Consider the following 25,693-nt stretch of genomic DNA (forward strand, 5'->3'; position numbering starts at 1 on the left):
CCCACCACAAGAGATCCCAAGTAAAGCTGAGTTTCCCCACTTCAAATGATTTAATTAAGAACATCTCTCTTAGGTGTACCCAGCTACGTGGGTTTTAGTTAATTCTAGATGTAGTCAAGTTAACAACTTAGACTAGCCATCACACAATGGCTCCTGAGAGTTCTTGTCATGTCAAGCAGAAACATGCATCTTAATCTAAAAACAGAAGTGACAATTTGGATGTAGATAAACAAATGAGTTCCATCTTTTAAATGACCAGAAATATGAGTGCAGCATAATGAGTGGCAGAGGAAATATTGAAGAACCAGCTTCCAAGAAAATTATTGCTTCTCATTCTTGGCACAGACATAAACTCAGGTTCTTTGATTAGATTCATTATCCTTGTTTATACCACCAGTATGATAGGAAGGAGGATAAAATATAATAATTATGTAAATTTTCTCTCATTTCACGGAATAAGAGAGAGAAATAAAACACTGACCACTCAACAAACTAAAGAAATTAAAAAATTTTTGCTTACGACAGCAATTCCCATGAGCTGATTAATTCCATTTACATTTTTTTTTCAGTTGGTTTCTTTCATTTTTTGAGGTTAACATTGCAGCTCGTGTTTTTTTTTTAATGTTTCTGTTTCAGCTAAAGTATATTCAATAGTCCTAAATGGTCAGTTCTAAAGTTATTAGAAACATGTTTGATTTTGCTACGGATGATAGATGTTTGTGCATGTATACATAATTACACATATAAACACCAGAAGGAAAAATACAGGGAAGAAAAAAAGAAGGGAAAATTCTGGAACTAGCATTCGAATGTGTGTCAGCAAAGCCAGTTGTTTATATTATTGATTTTTAAAGCTATAAAAGTTTTGCTTATACTGTTTGCTAAATTATTTTGCAGTGCTAAGCAAGACTGATGTCACAATAGGAAAGTCCTAAGCACAAAGGGTTGACTCTGCTCATGCTGCTTATTCTTCACAGTATGGTTCGAGTTTCTCTTCAGATTGCCTTGCTTTCAGTACCCAATCTGAAATAAATGTCCCAGAAGAAGGAAGCCATGTCAGAACCAGGCAATACGCAGAAGGCCTCTCATCAGCTGTTACACATCACTCTTACTCAACGCTGGCTGTGGACATGAACCAGAAGTGCTGGCCTTCCTTGAGGAAACCATTGCAGAGCACAGGGCAGTGGACAGTAGTGCCTCTGAATGCTTTCTAGACATGTGGGGATTAATTAGGAATAACAATTAATTTGGAATAACAATGCTGCTTGCTGCAGAGCCTTGTCAGCATGTCTTTCTCTCAGCTCTATTATGTATGCAGCACTAGTGATTTAAAAGTGACTCTGTGGAGTTCAAAGAAAAGAAAAAAGGAAGGAAGGAAGGAAGGAAGGAAGGAAGGAAGGAAGGAAGGAAGGAAGGAAGGAAGGGGGAAAAGGGAAAAAAGGAAGATGAGTATTTAAAAGTTTTAGTTAGGAAACTTGCATTTATAAGCAAAATATTACTCTCAATGCTAGTCCATTGGGAAAATAATCTGTTTCATGCGTAGGTATATCACATACAACAGGGGGAGAAAACCTCTTGGTCAAGTTGCTTTTCTTTCTCTTCCTATTAGGTGTCTACTGAAAAAAATTACAAAACAAAGACATTAAGCAAATTGGGCATATCATTCAGCATCCTTCAGAAACACCAGGCACGTTCCTTATCAGTGACAGTGGTGCTCACACCTGTGCTTAGGACCACATGTGTTATACCTACCTTACTATCTCCTTAACAACTATCTCCTCTTCAGGTAGGGAACCCAAAAACCACTCTGTTAATTCCAATTACCCTCATTGATCACCCATAGCTCCTGTCCCTACACAGGAGCCTAGTCCAGAGTGCTTTCTTGGAGAAAGTCACAACTTCAATACGCAAGGACAGCGAGCATGAATAAAACAACAGATGGTAGATAGAATTCTTTTCTGATGCCTCCCGTCCTTCTCAAATCCACCACCTTGTTAACAAGCATGGCACACTGTGCTCAAAAGAAAGCACTCTACCACAGGGAAAGAAGGAGCATCCAGAGAATCTCTCCAAGATGATTAGGCCATGAGGAAAACTTAAAGGGTAGAAAGAACATCAACAGACTCTCAGCACTGTTAACTCAGGGACCAGTGTGAAGCTGGTACTGAAATCAAACAAACAAAAGCAACAAAAGCTAGTATCACTGCCATTTAGTATATGCAAAACGTTGGAAAGGGTCTTGTAAAAGAAGAAACTTTCTTGTTTCTAGGCATCAACAGTATTGATCTGAGCTTTTATCAGTCTACATGGAATACATATGTATGACAAATGCACACTCACTAAAGATAATGTGATCAACTCTCAGGGAAATTGTACTTAGGTCAGATCTAGATATCGGATATATCAGAATGGGAATTTTAAATAACTATACCTAATCTGCTGAAAAAGAAAGTGCATACACCTATCCATACTAAAGGGAGCCTTTTAAAGAGATAAGAGCTAAAAGATTCAAATAATGAAGCCTTGTGAAGTGTGTGTGGTAAGACAGAAAGCTGCCTGCATATCTGTAAGTGGTCCGTGCATGTGCACAGTAAGGCAGGAAGTTGCCTGCATATCTGTAAGGGGCCCATGCATGTGCACGGTAAGACAGGAAATTGCCTGCATATCTGTAAGAGGTCAATGCATGTGTGTGGTTAGACAGGAAGTTTCCTGCATCCCTGTAAGTGATCCATGCATGTACACAGTAAGACAGGAAGCTGCCTGCATATCTGTAAATCAACCATACGTGTACACGGTATGACAGGGAGCTGCCTGCATATCTGTAAGGGGCCCATGAACAGACATTAAAAATTCAGTAAACTTTACAATTCATGAATACAGTTAATCTCCACTAGACCACAAAAAGGAAGGGGGTGGGATATATCAAATAAAAAAATATGTGATGAAACAAAAATCAAGTAGACTAACAGTGTCACTTGAGATAATACTAAGAGAAACAAAATAGCTTTTAAAATGTTTTTAAATGTTTTAGGATGTGATGGATGAAATTATCTTTAATATAATAAAGTAGAGCACTGAACCAAAAATTCAGAGAATGATGGTTAAAGGAAGGTAGAAGGTGCTACTGAAGGTAAAAGTATAAGGATGGAACCAGAAGACAAGGACTTCAGGAAGAGGGGAGCAGCCGAAGCAAAGAAGACTCTTTAGGCATGAAGTGAGCTGTTCAGAATATTGAGATTGTCAGTATTAAATTGCTGAAAGGAAATAAACTCAAGCCCAAATTCTATAATCAATGAAATACCATTAAAAATAATAAACATTTTCTATTTAAAAAACCAAAAACTATTTTAAAAATACTGAATTCACTCCAGAACTCATCCTGTAACAAGTAGGAAAAGTTAGACTAATCAGAACATAGATTGAGTACTAGAATCAATAGGCAATTAGATCCCATACTACAGAAAACCATGTGCTAAATCAAAATACATTTAATACAGTCTAGGGCTTCTCACATTTGTCTGCCTGTCTCTAATAACAGAGAGAAAAATAAATATGCATTCCTTAAGGTTTTGAAAATACTGTTGAAAGCTACCTGCCACTTCATACAATCCTTAAAATTCACGGAAAATGAATGCTAAATAATTAATATTGGATACTATTGTTATTTATCAAAAGATAAAAGCTTTGTCAAAAATGATAGGGGTACTGTTCAGTGGTAGACAACTTGTCTAACATTTGTTTATTGTTACTCTCAGTATAACATTTATTGCTTAAACAGATCTGGATCTGATCCCAAGCATTGAAAAATAAATCAATAAACAAAATGAGTTCTGATGATATTATACTACTATACTCATAGATCAGTCAGTGCCTTTATCCAGTAACCAGCAGAGAGGCTTCCTTCAGCAGCAGATGGGAAGTAATACCCATAGTCAGACATTACAGTCTCCATGAGATCCCTCCCCTCAGCAATCAGGGACTCCCATGAAAGAGGAGGTGAAAAATTTGTAAGAGGCAGAGGAAAAAGATGACACCAGGAGAAGAAGACCCTCTCAATTAACAAAACAAAGTATATGAGCTCACAGAGACTGAAACAGCAGTCACAGGGCCTACATGGGTCTGCGCCAGGTCCTCTGCATATATATTATCACTATTAACTTAATGTTTTTATGGGACTCCTTATTTTGAGAATGAGTGTGTCTCTGACTCTTTTGCCTATTCTTGGAACTCTTTTCTTCCTGTTGGGTTGCCTTGTCCAACTTCAATACGAAAGTTTTGCTTCATCTTATTATATTTTATTTTGTCATGTTTGGTTGTCATCTCTAAGAAGCCTGTTGTTTTTCTAAGAGACAAAATAGGTCTAGAAAGGAGGAGAGGCAGGGAAAAACTAGGAGGAGAGGATGGAGAGGAAACTATAATCAGTACATATTGTATAAGAAAAGAATCTATTTTTAATAGAAAAAACATACTGTAATAGATTCTGCACAAATTTTGGAGACATACTGGCATTGCATAAAAATATTCAGTATTTTCCTTGTAGTATTATGGCAGGTCACAAAGCAACTTTCAGCAGCACACAGATCACTGTCTCAGAAGCACAGCATAGTTGAGATAGCAGGTGATCTTTTCCACCCTCTTAAACAAGATGAAAATGCTTTTCTAAAGCTATCAATGAAAAGAATTCCTTAATCCCTCAGATACTACTTTTTGGCAGAGAACGATCCCATTCGACCCTTACATTAACCTTTGATGCGATGGCAGAGAATGTACATTCCTGTCCATTTAAAAATGAATGAGTAAATTGAGACACAGGGAATTTCAATTGCACAGGTAGTTAGCATCCATGCCAAGAAGAGAACATAGTTTCTGCCTGAATCCAGTGCCAATTCCATGATCCCTAGACACCTTGACCAAAAAATAATATAAAGCCAATTTATCTTGGATCATATTCAAGGGAATTTAGTTGTACTCACATTAAAAAGCAAATACATTTATAGGTTTTCTAGCATGCATGCCAAGTATAGTATTATGTAAAATTGCTACTGTTCCTAGTTCTCACATATTGAATATATGAAACTGAACCTGCTTCTGACTCAGGTGTGCTGTTCTCAAAGCTAAAGTGTAATTATGTATTCTTAAATGAATGAAATTTATTTGTCCAAATTTATTTTTTTTTCAGGACTGGGAGGCCTTTATTCCCTGAGCCACCTAATGCAGACCTCTGAATTTTGCTTTCCCTTTTTTAATTTTCAAATTTTTTATTAATTAAAATTTTCATTCATTTTACATCCCAACCACAGCTTCCCCTCACTCTTCTCCTCTCCTATTCCCTCCCTGCTTCCTCTCTGCCTCCCCATTCATTTATCCTGTTTCTGTTTAGAAAGGGGCATGCCTTCCATGACTTTTTTTGTTTGAAATATTTAAAGAGAAAAATAAGTGAGATGCAACAAAATAAAACAATAAAGAATTAACTACAGATGTCATTCAAAATACAGAATGGGACTAGGAAGACTTTTTATGCAAATTACCTGAGGGTTCTTACTGTCATTGGTTTATTTCTTCAGATGGCAGTGACCAATTTGACTTCCTTGGCTAGAATGGAAGCCTCAAGTGTCGTCTTGCTTTCAAGGTTTACACCGCTGTGTGCTTTGTCAGACACTAAAATGTTGCAGTCTTACCCCGAATACAATCTTCATTCACACAAACTATTGGCCCTTCTACTGTGTTTGTCAGCCCAGAGCTGTTCAGAAGGAGGTATTATGTTTTTGGTATCCTTTCTTTTTTTAAACACACTCACCTCTTTGACTACAGCCAGAAGCTTTGAAGGTAGCTGCCGATAACAAAATTCGACCTGATGGGCACATGAACACTTGACACGGTTTCCAGCTGGACTACCCTACAAGCCTTATCATAGAAAGAAGAGGGGCTTTCTGCAGTGCTCTGAATGGGAATCTGTTGGCCTATTCTGTGGAGAAAATCCTGCCAAATTAGACCTGGGTTGCCAGACTCCTAGTTTATAAGAAAGAGTCTCATATTGGATGTCTATGCCCTTCTTTCATATCCATTGACAGCAAAAGTTGCTTGTTTTCCTCTGATCCAAAAGGTTCGCTTGGGAAAAGAATCAGAAAGGTAGAAGAAACATGATAATAAGTCAATGAGATAAGTGGACTGACTTTGAAAGCAGATCGCAAGTGAAAAAATGGGAATTTTGGCTTAGAGATCTTTTTTCAGTAATTAAAAGTTTGTCTTTGACTCTTTCTCTGGTATTTCTTGATAGCCGGAGGAACAAAATTAGGAAGATGGCAGAGTAATCTTTATGTTCAGAGGAAAACATGGTATGTTTTCATGTCCATATCAACATATTTTTCCATAACTCTAGCATGTGTGATTTCACTCATTAGACAGACACTAGCCATGTTTACCTCTGCATAAGTTTTTATAAATACCTCCTACAATTTCTCTAAGTACCACCCATGAGAACCTGTGCAGAAGATGTGGAAATGGTGTCTTAGAAACATACATGTCAGTGACTAGCATTTGTCAAGTTTAAAGTTTTTAAGGTTTAGTGATTTGAAAACTAATTTTTTTTTTCTAACTAGGACAAAGACACTGAGATCATTAAAGATTTCTAGGTAAGGGTCTGTTAGAAACCAAAATATTCAGGAGCCTGATATTCTAAATTAACATTCTATCTAATAGTGTGTGCAGCAAGTCAGTGACCCTGTACAACTCACCATATTTTCTTATCTCTCTAAGGAAAATTAATGCTCAGTGATAGATACTCTGTGGGTCTAATAGTGTAAGTGAAGCCTCTATGTGAATTACTAAGTTCAGGTGAAGTATCAGGGTAATACAAGATTTTTCTTATTTACACATATGAACATTTGTCTTCAGACACAACACGGTGTGCAATTCAAATAAGATAATATGTGATATGCTTTAGACACCGTTTACACTTGTATGAATATAAAGTAGTGCTATCTCTATTTTTAAAGAGACTTATTAGAGAAAAATTCAAGTATAAAACCGATAATAAACATACGGTGGTAACTGCACCATTGCTTTATGCTATGTCATGGCCTTCGACTTCACCTCACTTCCCCAGAAATTTGTCGTGCTGTGATTTAAAGGCAGTGCGTACAATGTCTGACAAGCCCTGAGGGAAGAAGTCATCTCAAAGGAAAACTTAAACTGCAATTTTCTTTTTTATCATCTAACTCTTAACTCCAGTGAGATCTAGGAAAACATATCTCAGATTCCAGTGGCTTCAAAGACTGGCCATCCAAGCAAGTGGCATGATCTGAGAAATATCAAGAGGCCCCACCTGAAAAATATATCTTTCCTTAGGGACATTCCTGGAATTCCCATCATTGAGAACAAACAGAAAGTCCTTTGACTATACACAGAGGTGCTAATATAGCATTTGTCCATGTAACAGTTTAGACAGAAAATGAATAAAAATAATTTGACATAACTTCAAGGTAGAAAAAGAACTGGTTACACTTTAATCTTTGCTCTGGCAAAATGTTTTTTGTTCCCATAGCAAATTAAAAATTCTTCTTAAATTGTCAGCTTCCTAAACTGAAACTATCCAGTATATACATTATTTGCTATTGTGCCTATAACATCAGATTTCTCCCTTCCATGCCTCCACAATATAACCTTTAATGACGTTTAGTAACAGTCTCTCAGGTCATTAAAAATATGAGCTGATTGGGACTTGCCTTTATCAAGCAGAAAAAGTGCAAAGATCAGGGTTTAGCATAGAAGGGCAACTATACACAAATGATGAACAGAAGACCATCAGACAATAAGCTAGACCGGTTTCTCTCCTCCTGCCTGTTCTTGAATCCACTTATTAAATAGCCACTCTAAGGCTTATTATCAGTTATAATTGTTTGGCCAATGGTTTAGACTATTTTTGGCTAGCTCTAATTATAAATTAATCCATTTCTAATAGTTTATATTTTACCATAAGGCTTGTGGCTTGCAGGCATGTTCGGACCTCATTCTCCTTTGGAGGAAACATAGCTGTACTCTTGAGTCCACCTACTCTGTCTGTCTGTCTGTCTGTCTGCCTGCCTGCCTGCCTGCCTGCTGCTTCTCTCTCTCTCTCTCTCTCTCTCTCTCTCTCTCTCTCTCTCTCTCTCTCTCTCTCTCTCTCTCTCTGTGTGTGTGTGTGTGTGTGTGTGTGTATGTGTGTGTGTGTGTGTGTGTGTGTGTCTTTGTTTGGACTTCCCACCTAGTTTTACTCTGCTAAGCCTTTGGCCAAAACTTTATTCACCAATCAATAAAAGCAACACTTATACAGAAAGACATTCTACATCAAATGGTGGAGTAAGGAGTAAAGTGTGATTTGAGTTATACATCACAAGTTCGTCTTCTAAGATGATACAAAACTTTAGCTGAGAATGCTATAAACATGAGCTGTTTTCAATTTTTATTGATAGTATATGCCTATTTCACGAAAATAATTATGACATTTCCACAGATATTATTAAATCTAGATTTTACATGTGAGAAAAAAATGTGATATTTGAATTTTTGAGTATGGCTTATTTTACCTTATATGATGATCTCTGCTTCCACACATTTCCCAGGAAATCAAACAATGTCATTATTCTTTTTTTTTTTTTTTTTTGGTTTGTTGAGACAGGGTTTACTCTGTAGCTTTGGAGCCTGTCCTGAAACTAGCTCCTGTAGACCAGACTGACCTCGAACTCAATGAGATCCACCTGTCTCTGCCTCCTGAGTACTGGAAATAAAGGCATGCGCCACCACCACCCTTCTCTATTTCATTATTCTTTACAAAAAATAATACTCCATTGTATATATGGATTATATTTTCTTTATAGGATCATTCATTTCATTAAGGAAAAGTGGGTTTGTAGTAGATTAGCCTGGAGTATAATGCAGTCATAGACTTTGAGTCAGTTTTGGTATTCTGCCTATTCCTGCCTTATTGCAACCCAAACGTCATGATGATTAAGCAAATTAACTAGTACATAAAAATGGGTGAATGTCTGGGTGGTGGTGGCACACACCTTTAATCCCAGCACTTAGGGAGCAGAGACAGTTGGATCTCTGCCTGTGAGTTCGAGGCCAGCCTGGTCCACAGAGTGAGTTCCAGTAAAGGCTCCAAAGCTACACAAAGAAACGATGTCTCTAAAAACCAAAAAAAAAAAAGAGAAAGAAAGAAAGAAAGAAAGAAAGAAAGAAAGAAAGAAAGAAAAGTAAAGTAAATTTTACAGAGGTATAAACATACTTTTGTGTTCAAAAGAATTATGAGTAATGTATGGAATCATTACTCAAATGAAATGAAATCCAGGGTGAAATTCTGTATTGTGAAAAATCTTATATGAGATAAATGCATAAACTAAACCAACTGAAAAAAATCAAGAGATAGAAAACAGTAATATACAAACGAATACACTCTATATTAAAGGAATAAAATACTATCACAGTATTATGCTGTGGTTCATACATGCAATACTTCACTACTGAGGTTAAAGGTAGCCTCTGCAACTATAATGCATTTATTTAAAAATGGGATAATAAGGTATACAAGCCATGTTTCTTGGCATTAATTGTATGAGAGTATAAATAAGCAATTTTGTACAATTAGGTAATGATCTGAGCAGTAATGCAAGAAATTTGAAGACATCTGTATGAATGCATTATACATAAATGTATATAATTCTTTCCATCTCTAGGATATGTTCCAAGGCCTCCACTTGATCTCTGAAACTTCATATGTTACCAAATACCATGCATATTATATTTTGTCTCATATATATATATATACACTATCAGAAACTTTAGTTTATATATACAATAAAATACGAGTAATAATATTTAATAATAATACAGAATAGTCATGCCAATATAAATGGTAAACATAATTACTTTTACATTATTTTTGAATCATAAATAAAATAAGGATAAATGGACGTGGAGACTTAAAATTTTAATAATATAACTGAGATGTTCAAGCAACTAATTGGAAGGAAGTTCAGGTCATAGGAATACACTGGACAAAGAGATGATTCATGTTCTGAAAGGGGCTGTGAGATTTTATTACATTGCTCAGAATAATACACAATTTAAGACATAAATTATTATTGTAACATTCCATCTGTTTGCATTGGACTATGGATATCCATAAATTATTAAAACCATAGAAATTAAACCATAAACATGGATAGATTCAATATGCTAAATGCACCAATATGTAAGTAAACATACATGTATTATCCTGCTTGGTAGGGGAAAGGGCACAAATGTGACACCTGTGACATTGAGCACACCTAGTGCCTGCATAGGATATCTCAATACTGTTATTCATACAAGGAACATAAGATATTTTAAGAAATGGCTTGTTCTGAAACCATATATATATGTGTGTGTATGTGTATAATATGTATATATTTATATACATATATAATATATATATATTATATATACATATATAATGCAAGATAAACCTAGAGCACCTCATAACAAGAAACATACATTTTTTTTAAAAAAATATATAAATTTCACCATAATGAGGGGAAAGTATGTCAAAGGGTTATGGCAGACAATTGAAAAAGTCTTCATAGCCAAAGGTGAAATAACCTAAGCAACACATTTAAACTATTTGCATTATAATCCCACTTTTAAAAAAAATAGGGATTTCTTGTGTTGTGCTGATACAAAAAAAAAAATAACCAAATTAATGGAGAAGAGAGAAATATCTCATTCAAAAGAATTAAAGGTACTTTACCAAAGAAAGAAGGACCTAGCTTCTCACTAGGCAAGTGTGGGCTGTACTGAATGACTGCTCCTAAAGACTACAGCATTGACAAGGAGAGGTAATTCTAACAAAGCTTGGCTCATGCTAGTGGTCACCATTAATACTGATAACGTAAGTCATATTGGTAGTATGTGCCAATGTGATATAATATGAATGCCGTTTTACCAGTCACCTTCCCCGTGCCCATTACTCCAAGTGAAAACCAACCATCATAACAATTTTAATTGACGGACAGCCTAGCAATATTTGACCAGTTCCACAAGCTGTCAAGGTCATCAAAATAAGGAAAGTCTGAGAAACTGCCAGTGGTATGAGAAACTCAAGGAGACTTGAAAATAAAAGTAATGTGCTATTCTGAAAGGGATGCTAGAGAAGAAAGGGAACATTATGGAAATCCTGAAGAACTGTGACTGAAACATGACAGGTAACGGTAGCGCATTAACACCGGTCAATTAACTTTGGTAAGTGTGCCATCCTCACCATGAGAAACGAGGCACTAGCAATAGAAGACTCTAGCTTTGTGTGTGCAAAGGCATTCTCTGCTATCATTCCAAGAACTCCACATTTCTAAACCTCTTCTAAAACAAACACGTTTATTAAAATATATACTCATATTACTGTTTTTAAATAATATTGAAAGAGGATTATATCATATGAGAACATTTACTGCCTCTCTAACTCTTCTAATCACAATATGAAACAGAAAAGGAGATCCATTATAATATTTTGAAAGAAACTGACAATGATATATATTAAAATATAAATTCTGGTGAATATATGCATAAAATTTTACTACTCAAATATTGGTGCTATCTATTTTGTTGGCTTACTGTGCTACATCTGAATATGACATTTATGAAGTTCATTTTCTTTACTTGACCTTTTAAGGATTAAGAAACTAAATTGGATTTGTAGTTCACCTCTGCATCCAGGAATTTTATATATTAATTACTTTAATATCTTCATAAAACTGTTCACTTTAAAAATATATTTTCCAGCTGATGGATTAATGGAGATAGTATATATTAAAGAAATCTCTAAAATATTCTAATTTGAATATTTTTAAACTTTTAAAACTGGATGTTATATAGAACCCAGGAGAGTAATTTTCTGTTTTATTTCCCTGACTTCACTATAAAAGATCTATTTAGCTCTTAGCTGTCAGACTAGATATGGCTAAATGTTTAAACCTTTTCCCCCTGAACTGTGCTGAACACAGAGAGCCTTCTATTTTATGTTTCCTGAGTTTCTGAATTTATTTAAATAAAAATGTTACCAAGCCAAGTAAAACACCAGTTTGGTGAAGCTGAGCTTAAAAAAAAAAAAACAACTAACCATGAACCAGTTCTACACGTACAAAATGAAAGGGGCCTAGTACACTCTGGTGTTATTTTCTCTTTACTTAGCTACTAATTAGGAGTGGTGGCTGTAAGACAAAACCTAAAACTATGTGCTAGAGTAACTGGAGATTTCAACTACGTTCTTCTAGGAAGAAATGTACTCCAAATAACGCATTTCAATCTCAACAAACATAAATATATTTTATTTTCCACATCAACCTGCATTGCAAATATATTTGTAAATATCAAATTTCAATCCCATCCTTTCAGGATACCATGATAGATACTAAGCAATATCTAATTTTTATTTTTTTTTTTAAGATTCTAACCTTTACGCCGGGCGGTGGTGGCGCACGCCTTTAATCCCAGCACTCGGGAGGCAGAGGCAGGCGGATCTCTGTGAGTTCGAGACCAGCCTGGTCTACAAGAGCTAGTTCCAGGACAGGCTACAAAGCCACAGAGAAACCCTGTCTCGAAAAAACAAAAAAAAAAAAAAAAAAAAACAAAAAACAAAAGATTCTAACCTTTTTGAGGAAAAACACCTACAAAACATGGTGAGGACCATAAACTATTTTTTTTTTTTGCAATAATCAGAAGCTACAGTGAAAATCCCTTCCCAATGCACTGTGATCATTTTCTAAATGGCTCCTAGTTTAGACAAGATGACCTAATCCAGGAACTGGCTACAATGATTCCCTACCTTTGTTCAAGTAATAATTTGACCGGAAGTTATTCAATATAGTTCCCACATGAGAAAATTCATGGTATCAAATAGTATGCCATTACCTACAGAGAAACTGAGGTCATTTATCTTTTATGTCATTACAATGCTGAATATAGACAGGACATAATTTTGTAAACTCACTAACCTGTCAAAAGCACTTTACAGTTATTATCAGAACCAATGAGATGTTAGTGCTAGTCAGTGCTCCATGGGGTTACAGAAACATAGAACTTCTATGTGGGTCTTTTTGACTTGGGCCATCCCTTCCAAATAAATGTGTTTATCTGTGTGTGTGTCCATCTGTCCATCTGTCCCTCTGTCCCTCTGGCTCTCTGGCTCTTTCTGTGTCTCTCTGTCTCTGTGTGTATATGTTTCTGTACCTGTTTGTGTATGTGTGAATGTGAGTGTATGTGTGTGCAGGTGTCTGTTTACATGTGTCTCTGTGTGTATGTTTTATATGTATATGATGTACCCATGTGTGATATATGAATAGAACATAGATTAACACATGTGTACAGGTACACATTCTTTCATGTGTATGGAAGTCAGTTGAGGATATAAGATGTTCTGCTATATAACTGTCTATCTTGTGACTTGGGGATGGGATTTTTCACTAAACCCGGAGCTATGGTTCTAGTTAGGAAGCCTAAGCAGTCCGCTTCTCTTGCACACTCCCACAGTTCTGGGGTTGTACACTGCAGGGCTAGACTCCACATTTTATGTAGGTCCTGGGGATTTGAATTCAGGTCCACAGTTTCTAAAGATCAGCCTAAGTGGCTGAATAGTCTGCTCTAACACATAATGACACAAAACAGGTATGTTGGCTGCAGCTGGTATCATCTAGACTTGGAGTGCTTGTTTAAGCTCATTCAGGCTATTGACAAATGTCATTTCTTTGTGCTATATTCAATGTGCACATTTTGTTACTGACACCTGGGAGCAAAAGCAAATTCCTACATGTTCTCAAGTCTCACCTTCCGCTTACAAGATGTCATTTTGCTATTTCTCTGCAGAATACAACAAGAAAAGCATCCTCTTGAAAGCAGAAAGCAACCCTCACTAGACACCAAGACCACTGGCAGTATGATTCTTGGCTTCTCAGTTTCCACGACTCTTTAAAAGGCTTTACTGTTTATAAATCAATCAGTCTGTTAGAGCAGCATGAAGACAGAAGACTTCTCTGAAAAGACAAAACTTACTATTTTAATTAGAGAACCAACATGATACCCATAATGTGGATGCATGGCCTGGAAGTTTGATCTTTTTCTCACTGACTCCTTTTTCCTTCCTCCACTTCCTATTTATTGGTTCTTTTCAGAGTAGCCAACTAAATAATACGGGGGGGTCTGACCCCAGCCAATGGGGAAAAGACACGGTCACCTCCCGAGTTAAAATAAAAACTAGATGCATTCCTGTCTAGGTATATTCCGGCTTCCCAAGCATACCCTGATCACAGTAAAGTCTGCCTTGTCCAAACACTGAAGTTGGAATTGTGATCTCTTTGAGACTTGGAACTTATTTTAATAACAAAAATACAAGCTGAAATTTCATTTTTCACATATATGAATCAATGCCGAATGTCTCAATTATAAAGAGATTTGATCAAATAAAAGTTACAAACAGCCAGGAATTTATTCACAAAACTTTCCATAAAATTTTTTAATTGTTCTAGTAATGGATATATATATATATATATATAGAGAGAGAGAGAGAGAGAGAGAGAGAGAGCGAGAAAGAGAGATATCCCTAATTGCATATATTGTTCACATTTTCATAAACATGTACTAAAATTGCCTAAATACTTTTGAAACTTGAATTGTAATATAGACAAATGTTTTGAAAAGGATGTTAGTTAGAATTGTCATTTTACATTATTTATGCAATTACATACTTGTCTATCCATATACAAAGTATTACCTTCCATCTTATCTAAAATAAATTTATACAAACATATACATCTGTAAATGCCTGCTTTTATAATCTACTGCCAATCCCTAATGAGAAAAAAACATGAATACTTCTCTTCCACAAGACGTGCTATGAAGTTAAATGCTATTACAGTGGGCCTGTAATCTGTTCTTGAAAAAATCCAGAAACAGAGTTGCAGTGCGAGTCCAAGTCAGAGCGCTGAAACTGATCCATATTGCACAGGGATCTGTAGAACTGCGAGTCTAGATTGCAGCTCTCAGCCACTAGCCAGTTTTGCCTGTATTTCCATGATCGGCTCTGTCTTCGCTCTTTAAAATACTAACAGGCTTCTTGAGGGTGGGATCAAATGACTGCCCCTCTCCCTTCACCTGTGAAATTTCAGAGCCTAGTTGAAAAGAACCATTGTTTCCTAGGAATGCCAGGCCCAGTCCAGGAAAGAAAGTCTTAATTTCAACAGGAATTTGGAGCCTGCCTGAGAAGGCCAGCCAGTTGCTTGGTGAAAACTGTGGCGATTCATTCAAGTTCTGAACAGTTATTGTCGTGATCATGTTCGCTTACTTTCAACTCCTAAGCATTCTGACTAATCGCTGTCTCTCCCTTAAATCACTGCAATGCATCGGTGTGTACATGTCAAAGCAGAAAGGAGGGTGCATGTGTGAAACACAACATGAGCACCAGCAGAAAGCCGCTGGAGAAACCTCTTCCCCCTAAGGTTGAGCTGCAGCCAAGCATAGGAGACATTGGTTTCTCTGTTCCAGCTTCTACTCCTATGTGCATTCATGTGAATAAGCTCATATGTTTAACAAGAATTTGAAGGAGGTTCCAATAAAATATGTTTGTACAAGACTACAAAATAAAGATACAGTACTCGCATTCATTCCACACCAGGATAGAAGGGGCCCTGTCTGAGATATATTAAAAATAATTTCTAATGTCAAGTTGAGAATAGAAGTCAAAAGAATACATTTCTTTAAAGGGGGCAGGGGCTACTTTTTTTTTCTAATTACAGCACATAGGGACTGCATAGTGGATTCTCTATCTAACTCCCTACTGTTAAGCTACTCTGACATTTTCTAAAAGATGCTTCGAGAATTTACCAAGATTTGTCATTTTACTAACAATATCTTTATGAATCCTTAAAGAACACTTGGCCTGTTAAAATTTCAAAATATCACCTAAGCATTCAAAGTGAATAAAACTTAAAAATAAACACCAATGATACAAACGAATCTGAATCCAGAGCATCTTTATGTTTATGTATGAGAAGACAAAGAAGTAGTGATGCTCACACAGCTGTGGGACCAGGGATTTACAGAATTATTTTTTCCAAAGGAAAAGTATAAGTAGTTTTGAATATAAACTGACATTAATTTCTATTCGACATCTAAAGATTTGTGGTAAGGTGGCCCAGACACAGCACAGACTTACCCTCTCATTTCGTAATAAAGCACTATTATTTTCTGGTAAGCTGTCACCGTGGAATTATTTGACAGAAGGAATGCTCAAAATTCAGAAGAAAAACCAAATCAACACAGATGCTAATAAGCTCAATAGACGACTCGTTCTCAGCCCTTTTCTCCTTCCTCAGATGTTTCCTGTGATTTCGGGAAAACTGAATGTTGTGCCATTGTTAGTAACTGGACTTGGGGTAGGTGGTGCACAAAAGAAAGCTTGTCCTTTTGGGACCTGGTTTAGAACCAGTTTCAGAGGACAGAAAAAAATACTCTTTTGTGGCCGCTAAAGTTCAGGAATGAATTCTGTCAGTTGTACCCAATTCCCTAAAGCAAAGTTCACATGACCAACATCTAATTGGCAGGCTCTCCTTGCAACTCCCACCAGGGCCAAGGTAATGAATGGATGCAGTGAAGGTGTCCTGAGTCATCCCTACAGTGGCTCGTCTGGGCGGTAAGGCTCTGCCTTCTAACCTCCCAGATGAGTCACTCAAAGAAAAGAGAGAGGCTTCTGTGCTTGAATAGCAGTGGCATAACACAGAAGTTTTATTAAATTGAACACGCAAAAAAAAAAAAAAAGTTCTCTTCATTTGATCCAGAAAGCAAAAGGCTTAGGAGACAAAACATTCTTAATGGTCACTTCATTCCTAAGTTTCCACTCCAAATATATTCATATTTGGCATAAATATCCATTGAAATAGGTCTGAATGGGACTTCCTCCAAGCCTACTCCTGATTATTATTTACACAGCTAGAGAAGAAATTTGGCCATTCCTACTTAGAAAAGCCTCAGAATTTATTTTTATTACTAAGAACCCTTTACTGTTTGCATTTGAAAGATAATTTGCCTATTCTCTATAGTGAATACATAGCAGTGAACACATAACATTAAACATTTAATGTTAATTCAACTTTAGCTTGCTAATTTCTAAAAATATGTATGTCAAATTCTTGCCCAAAAGTGTTTACACAAGTGCTTTGATAGTAAGCTTCCACCGGTCCCCCAAATCTAAGAGTCATAACCGAACACTGCCAATTTCAGTGTTGGCAACACTGTCTCCCTCAAATCAGGGGTGTAGGGAAGAGGCTGAGCACCAAAATAAGTCAGCAGTCCCAACTAAAATTAATGAATAATTCCTTAGTGTTGGAGAAAGCGCTCTCCCTTTCTTCCAAGGGACACAGACTGTTTATTTTCTTACCAAGCAGTCAATATTGGTTCTCTTTTCATAAATAACGAATTGCTACCTACACGTACACAGGAAGGGTACTTGTTATATTCCTAAGCCTTCTAATGCATAGGTTACATTCCAGTTCGTCCGAATGAGTAAAGACAGAGTGAGTTGTCAAGAACAAACTTCACATTGAAGAGTTAGGTACTTTGAACTCTCTTGTTACCTTCCCAGGGTTTCCGCACGGGTAGTCTAAAAGCCGACTCAGCAATGTTTGAATCAACTACAAACAATAGCTCCCTCAAAACTCGGCCTTTAATTGATTACGGCTGTGTTTATAGAAGCAGAGGAGAACTTACAAAAATGACCGATTCCCTTCATTTGAGAGAGTTTTACTGGCATCCACGGTCGTGCCATTTCTCTATTGAACAGCCCTAGTCTTTCCCCCGTCTGTGCCCATTTGAATGCTACCTAACTAAATAAAAATTAAAAATATCACTTTAAATTACTTTTCTACAAGAATTACCTCCTCAGTATTTTTCTTAATAAGTCAAGTTCATATTTTCTAATATATTGGTTTGCTACAGGTGTGAAGTATCTAAATTAGGTGTTGTTTTCCTTGCTCCATGTCAGTTCTTCCACATGAGACAAGATAATTAGGTAGGAAATCACAAGAACTCAAATTCATGGGGTATCTTGTGTCAGGAAGCCTAAGAAACTGTAGGCAGGACATCACAGAACTTGGCTAAACCACTCAAGTAGTAGCAGCTGCTTTATTACTTAATTTTCTAAACAAAATATAATTTGTAAGTTATATTGCATTGGTATAATGTTCTAATACAGAATAATATGCTTGTCATTCTAGTGATTTGGAGCAGACAGAAATTAAAATTTAGTTATACTGACATAATTTCAATAAGCTTTCATATGTCTGCTAACAGTGACCTCTACAGGTCAGCTAAAACAATATCATGTCCTTAGACAGTAATTGCCCTAGAGAATTGTGGCAGAAATATTAAATTAAAAGCATGGAAAACTTCAATGCCAAATTATGCATTGTATTTAAAATATAACAAAAAATGTAGGCTCATAGAAATCTGAGAACTCTAATTTCAATTCAAAGTATTTCATGATTACAACAAAATATATCCCTTTATCCACTTGGAAAAAGAAAGACCTAATAAGTATGCTATGGTTAATACTCTGCTATGAAAAATGAAAATATCATAGTGTGAATTCTTTTTCTGAAAAAAATATAAATCAAAATTCAACATAAAGGAATAAATCTATCTCCCCTGAAGGCATTGACAGTAAATGTTTTTCCTTACGAAGTACTTCTGAAAGCAATAGTATAAATATTTCTATAGCTAGATTTTTTAGTTTTATTAAACTTGATAATTTGTATAAATAAACAGAATAATCTGTAGTATTGTTTAGATGTGCAAATTATTTTGGAAATTCATTCTAAAGATTTCTAGTTCAGATTAGCCAAAATCGTCATACAATATCTACACTTCCTACTTTGCAATTATATTTATATTATAAATATATATTCATTTAAATTTGAAATTTCCATAAAAGTCTGTTTTGTAAGACAAGGATATTCTCCGTACACTCCATTACCATTGCTTTCATCACAGCCCCTCCTCACACCAGTCCCTTGTGCTCCTCTAGCAAGCTTTACCTTGACTTCCATTGTATATGCTCATAAATGAATGCACTGTCTATAGAAGTCTAAGAACTATACATGAAAGAAAATGTATGATATTTGTTTTTCTGAGACTGACAGGGTCTCACTATGTAGCTCTGACTGTCCTGGAACTCACTCTGTAGACCAGGATGACCTCAAACTCAGAAAGATCCGTCAGCCTCTGCCTTCCTAGGGCTGGGATTAAAGGTATGTGCCATTATGCCGGACTTGGCATAATTTCTTTAAGATGAATAATTTCATTTGTATCCACTCTTCTGAAAGCTATAATTTTCATTCCTCATTATGAATGGAAAATATTATATTTATCTCACATTTTCTTTGTATGTTCCTTTATTTTGGACACCTACACTAGTCCTGTAACTATTGTACAGAGTTTTACAATAAACATTGGTGTCTAAGATTCTCTGGTATCTTCATTTGAAATCCTAGGAGTAAATAACCAGAAGTGGTATGACTGAGTCATTGGGGTGAGCTATTTGTAATTTAAAGAGAAACCTTCATACTAACTTCATTAGTGGATAAATAAATCCACATCACCAGCAGTTATAAGAGTTTCCTTTCGTCCACATTCATCACCAGAATTTACTTTTACTTGTTTTGTTAAGAGTATCGTACTGAATGGGTAAATGGAATACTGACATAATTTTGATTCTCATTTCCTATTGTTCCTCTAATAGTTTCAGAGTTTAAAGTTTTATACTACGAGCTTTCATCCACTTGAAACTGATAATCATGCAGGGTGAGATATACAGATATAGTTTTATTTTCTATATGTTAATATCAGTTTTCAAGTATTTTTCAAAGATGCTGTATTTTCCCCATCTGTATTTTCAGGATTGTTGTCAAAAATATGGTACCTGAAGCTGTGTATTTTGATAAATAGGCTTGGGTGTGTCCAGATCCACAGAGGACGTGGGTCAGGCTTACTGCCTCTTCCCTTCGATGTTCCAGACTGGACCCACAGTGGTCGTGGCTGAGGCCTACTTCCTCTGAGGTCCTAGACTCATGCCTGGACCTGCAGAGATCTCTGGTTCCTGCCTACTCCCTTGGAGGTCCCAGATTCACGTCCAGACTGGCAGAGGTCCTGGCTCAGGCCTAGTTCCTCAAAGGTCCTAGACTCATGCCCAGACCCACAGAAGTCCTGGCTTAGATCTACTCTCTGGAAGGTCCCAGATTCACATCCGGACCCTCAGCGGTCTCTGGCTCTGGCTCACTCGATCAGCAGTTGCTCCCCTGTAACTGTTCCTGTGGAGTTTGCTGTCTTAGGTCTGCTCTGGCCCAGGTTGCTGGCTCAGTCCTGTTGGCCAATGTCCCTAGACTCTATCTGCTCAAGCTCCTGTGGAGCTTGCTTTCTCCTTTAATGACTTCTTGTAATGATCCTTCTAAACAGCTGGAGAAATGGCTTAAATGTTAAGAGTGTTAAATGGCTTAATGGATAAGAGTGTTTGCTGTTCTTCTAAAGAATCAGAATTTGTTTGTTTCCCAGCATCCACACCAGGCTGAAGAGAACCACCACTCCAAGGAACTCAACACCTTATTCTGGCCTCCACAAGTACATCCAAATCCACACACACACACACACACACACACAAATAAATAAATAATCTTTTTATCATTGCTGAATGAAGTAGCTCACTGAGAAAATTAGCACAAAAATTATAATAAAGAAGTTACTTCTCTAACATGTAAGAAAAATGAGGGCAATTAAATGATGTATAGATAAATTCTTTGTTAAGGCCAGCTGAGCACAGATAATCAACCAGTGAGGGAGTATTTTAACATAAAGATAATGCATATCCTTAAACCTAAATTTAGAGCTTTTAGAAAAAAAATGCTTGAAAGTACTGATTTATATATCATGGAAAGTGGGATAAATTTTATCAAACAGTTCATCCAAGCAGTTGTTTGACACATGAATTAATGAAATGTTCTCTTGTTTTACTCAGCTAAAAAAATACAGCACTTTGAAGTTTTCACACTATACTTTGAAATCACAAATTATCCATGGTCTCAGTTCAATATTAAATATTACATTCTGGTTCCAATTACATAAATGGCCATCATCATGAATGCAATTCAAATACTTTAGAAATTAAAAGAAAGAGCAACTATTTGGTAAAGAGCATTTAACAGTTATTATCAAATATAAAATAACATAGTATTCTTCTGAAGTTAAAAAAAATAAAAAATTTTAAAATAAATTTTAGTGCTTAAACACTAAATCATGCATTTTTTGTGTGGATGTGTGTGTGTCTGTGTGTGTGTGTGTGTGTGTACCATATATATGTATGCATTGCCTGAAGAGGCTGGAAGGACTTGAAGTCCCCAGAGTTGGAGTTACAGGAGACTGTGACAGTTCGATGTGAGTGATAGAAACTGAACTTGCTTCCTCTGGAACCACCAAATGCTCTTCAACTGAGACTGTCTCTAGCCTCTGAAACTGCAAATTAAAATATTTTAATAATGTAAAAGCAGTCTTATTGTTTATCAAAATATATATTAATTGATGTTAGGCAAAAGTGAAAAATGAATATCTAACTGTAGTAATAACTGCCAAGGTTCCTGAACCAAAGTCTACCAAACACTCATAGGTGAATAGGCTAAGCATGGAAATTTTTTCTTAATTGTAAAATTTAATTGCCTTCCCATATCAGTAATGAACAACCAGAATTTGAAATTAAAGCAACATTGTCTTGTATAATACTAATAAAAATGAGGCACTTGGGAATAAATCTTACAAAGAATGCAGAAGACATCAATAAAGTGAACCCAGGCACAGACCTGAAGTTTATGTAGCGATGGGAACAATGAGAACAGCAGCCTAAAGGTAGAAACGTAAGAGCACAAAACCAATTGAACAACATAGGGGGTTTGTGTGATCCAGCATCCAGATGGAAGAGAACTCAAGAACAATGGCATGGGTTTTTGATCCTACTGCATGTACTGGCTTTGTGGGAGCCTAGGCAGTTTGGATGCTCACCTTACTAGACCTGGATGGAGGTGGGTGGTCCTTGGACTTCCCACAGGGCAGGGAACCCTGATTGCTCTTCGAGCTGATGAGGGAGGGGAACTTGATCGGGGGAGGGAAATGAGAGGCGGTGGCGGGGAGGAGGCAGAAATCTTTAATAAATAAATTAATTAATTAAAAAAATAAGCATGGAAATTGAGGCCTTTTCTCTACAGAGATGTTAGAAAGGAATTACAGGACTAAGATCACATTTCAGTTTGGGAGAAAATCGAATGAGAATCCCCTAAATCAGATTCTGCTAAAAAATAAGAGAATTTTTTTAGCTTGTTATTCAGTAAATCCCCTCTGTAGATTAAAGTCCAAGTAGCAGAACACAATAATTGCTCATTTCAATTAGTAAGCCTTTTCTTTCTTTGCTTCCATGTTGTTCATAGTTTTCATTCATTCAGACACCATAACAAATTAGGCCAATTTTGTATTTTCCTATCATGGTGCCAGAGTGTTCTTGTGTGATATTGATGCTGGCAGAAAATATGTTCTAATAGAAGAAACATTAGAATTTAACTGTAAATACTAGACTTGTTCACAGAAACACCAACATTTGACTAGGAAGTCTTCTTTATCTCTCTACAAATAGGCACTTATGAAAATAACTAGGTTCATCCAGCCATAGCCAAAGGTTGCAAATCCATAGACTCAAGTTACCAAGAATCAAAAATATTTGGAAAGAAACTGAATTTGTATTTAGAATTTACAAGTATTTTTACCATTACTCACTAAAATGCACTATAATACCTAGCTACATAATATTTACATTGTATTAGATATTCTAAGTAATCTAAATAGGAAATAAATAAAATGATATGTATAAATTGTGTGAACATAATTATGCCATTTTATATAAGGGAAATGAGCATCCATCGATTTTAGTATTAAAGAGTATTGAGATAAATACCCCCATGGAGAGTTTCAAAAGATGATGACAATGTATTTTAATTGGACAAACAAATGCAAGGTGACTTTATTTTTATTAATTCTGTACCACATCATGATTTGTGTTGTGCTGCTAAATAATATGGCTGCAATAAACTTAATATTAATTTTAGTAAACTAATTTTTATTGTAGTCAAATATGTAATTTAAAAAAACATGCTTTATTAGTACTTAATAGGGTCCACTTTACATTTGGTTCATGGAGTGGAAAGTTTATCATCAAAATGAATATCCCAATAACACGTGAAAACAAATATAAAGGAACGAGGTTGGGTAAGAGCCAGATTTTTAAATTTTCTTCAGAAAATGAAAATTTAGATAATGAAAAATTTCTAAAGAGGAAGAAAAACTTAAAACTGTCTTAGCTAGGGTTTAGTATTGCTGTGAAGAGACACTATGACCACAGCAACTCATAAAGAAACTTTTAATTGAGGGTAACTTGCTTACAGTTTCAGAAGTTCAGCCCTTATGATCATGAAGAAGAGCGTGACAGCCTGCGGGCAGATGTGGTGCTGGAGCTGAGAGTGCTATTTCATGCAAGTAACAGAGGTTACCTAACAGTCACATTGAGGAAGGCATGAGAAAAAGAGACTTCAAAACCCACCCCACAGTGACACACTTCCACCAACAAGGCCATACCTCCTAATCGTGTCATTCCTTTGGGGCGCATTTTCTTTCAAGCCACCACACTAACGTATTTGCTTTACAGATCAATAATATCAACCAGCACTCTGAGTATTTGCCATAGGTCAAGTTACTGACATGTAGAAATTAACTTACTCCATACAACAACATGAGATGATTTGATTTCTAATATGTCTTTTCAATAGATGTGGGAAAAGATGACAAGAGATGGTCATCCTAGTTAATACAGAGCAAAACCAGATCTGTGATACCAAGTTGGATATCTCTATATTCCGAGTCTTGTCCTCAATATCTATGATAATACTTCTGCTTCTAAGGAGTTTCTGAATTCAGATCATTAATCACAGTGTTTAGGATTTTTGAGCCGTTCTAACACTAGGATGTGGTCCCAGAGAATATTATGTATTTTAGCCAAGACATAAACTGCAGTAGTAGATAGTAAGAACAGAGAAACCATATGCAGTGTTCTGTAAAAACAAAACAAAACAGAAGAAGGTAACTGCAACATCAGAAAAGATTAATCAGGTAATGTTCTATGTTGAAATATAAATCTAAGTGTCAAATAAAAGAAGTTATTAAATTACATCTTAATGAATAGATCTTTCAAGAAGAAAGGGGCTACATTTCATGAACTATATTTCATAAAACAAAGGTTGAGTTTAGAGAAAGTACAAGTTCAGATTTTTCTTCTTGGAGCTATATTTAAACTTTCAACTAAGATCTTATGTTCAGGACTATTTATTACTCTCTTTTTATTAAAAATTTAGACAGTATATTTTGATCACTTTCCTCTCCCTCAACTCCTCTGAGATCTTCCTAAACTCCCTATCTACTAAATTCCCTGTGCACTCTATTATCACCATAAAACAATATAAAACAAAACAAATGTCAGAACAGTGTAGTTCAATACGACACCACAACTAAAACAGGTGCAACAAAATCCAAGTGGCAACATGATATAATTCTTCATTTTACAACTTGACAATAACTTAGAAAAATTGGAAAACCTTAAAAGTAGTTATATTTGACTTACTTAGTATATACTTTAAGGAACTACAAAAAAGTAAAATCTAAAATATAGTACCAAACTTACTAAAGAATAGATATTCATCAAATCAATATCCAATAATATTATAAATAACCCAAGTCTCCACCATTAAAGCAAAAACCAAGTGAATTCTGTATCTATATAATGCAATGTAGTCATTCAACATTTGTCTTGTTTTTAGCTCTACTAAGACATAATTAAAAAGTAAAAACTATATGTATATTTATGTATAACTCAACTATGATTATGTATGATATGCAATAAGCACATTTACAATCAAGTAAACTAACATCTGCTACTTTATACAACTTTTTTCTTTTGTGTGTGTGTAGTAATAACACAAGATCTGGGAAATATTTATACTATATAAATAAATGACAAAAAATCAAAGCAAAATAAAGTATTTTGCACACACATTCACACACACTTGGGAACATAACCATTTTCAACATAATCACAAATGTTCCTGCAAAGACTAGACATAAATCAATATACTAACTGGAAATATATATAAATACCAATACTCATAAAACTTTTCTATTTTTACTTAAATTTTAATGTCACTTATTTCTCTCCTAAACACTCATTCTTCTAAAGCTGCTATACACATGCAATATAAAACAAGATCTTCTCATCTACTTTTCCTCTCTCTAGTGATAGAAAAACCAGTCTCAATGCCATCTGTGACAGCCGGTCATGGTTAATTTTTATTCTAACTTACCTGCATTTGGAATCACTTACAAAACATACCTCTGCATCTGTCTTTGATGGTGTTTTCAACAAGGTGATGATTGTGAGAGAGAAGGATGCAGCTGAACAAAAATTAGAAGCTAGAAAACAGGTGTGAAAATCTAAAGGGCGTCTGAGAACAGAGTCCTGTCTACTCCTTATGGCCTTAATTCAGCCCACATGAGACCCAAC

This window comes from Microtus pennsylvanicus, chromosome 7 (assembly GCF_037038515.1).
Source record: "Microtus pennsylvanicus isolate mMicPen1 chromosome 7, mMicPen1.hap1, whole genome shotgun sequence".
NCBI lineage: Eukaryota > Metazoa > Chordata > Mammalia > Rodentia > Cricetidae > Microtus > Microtus pennsylvanicus.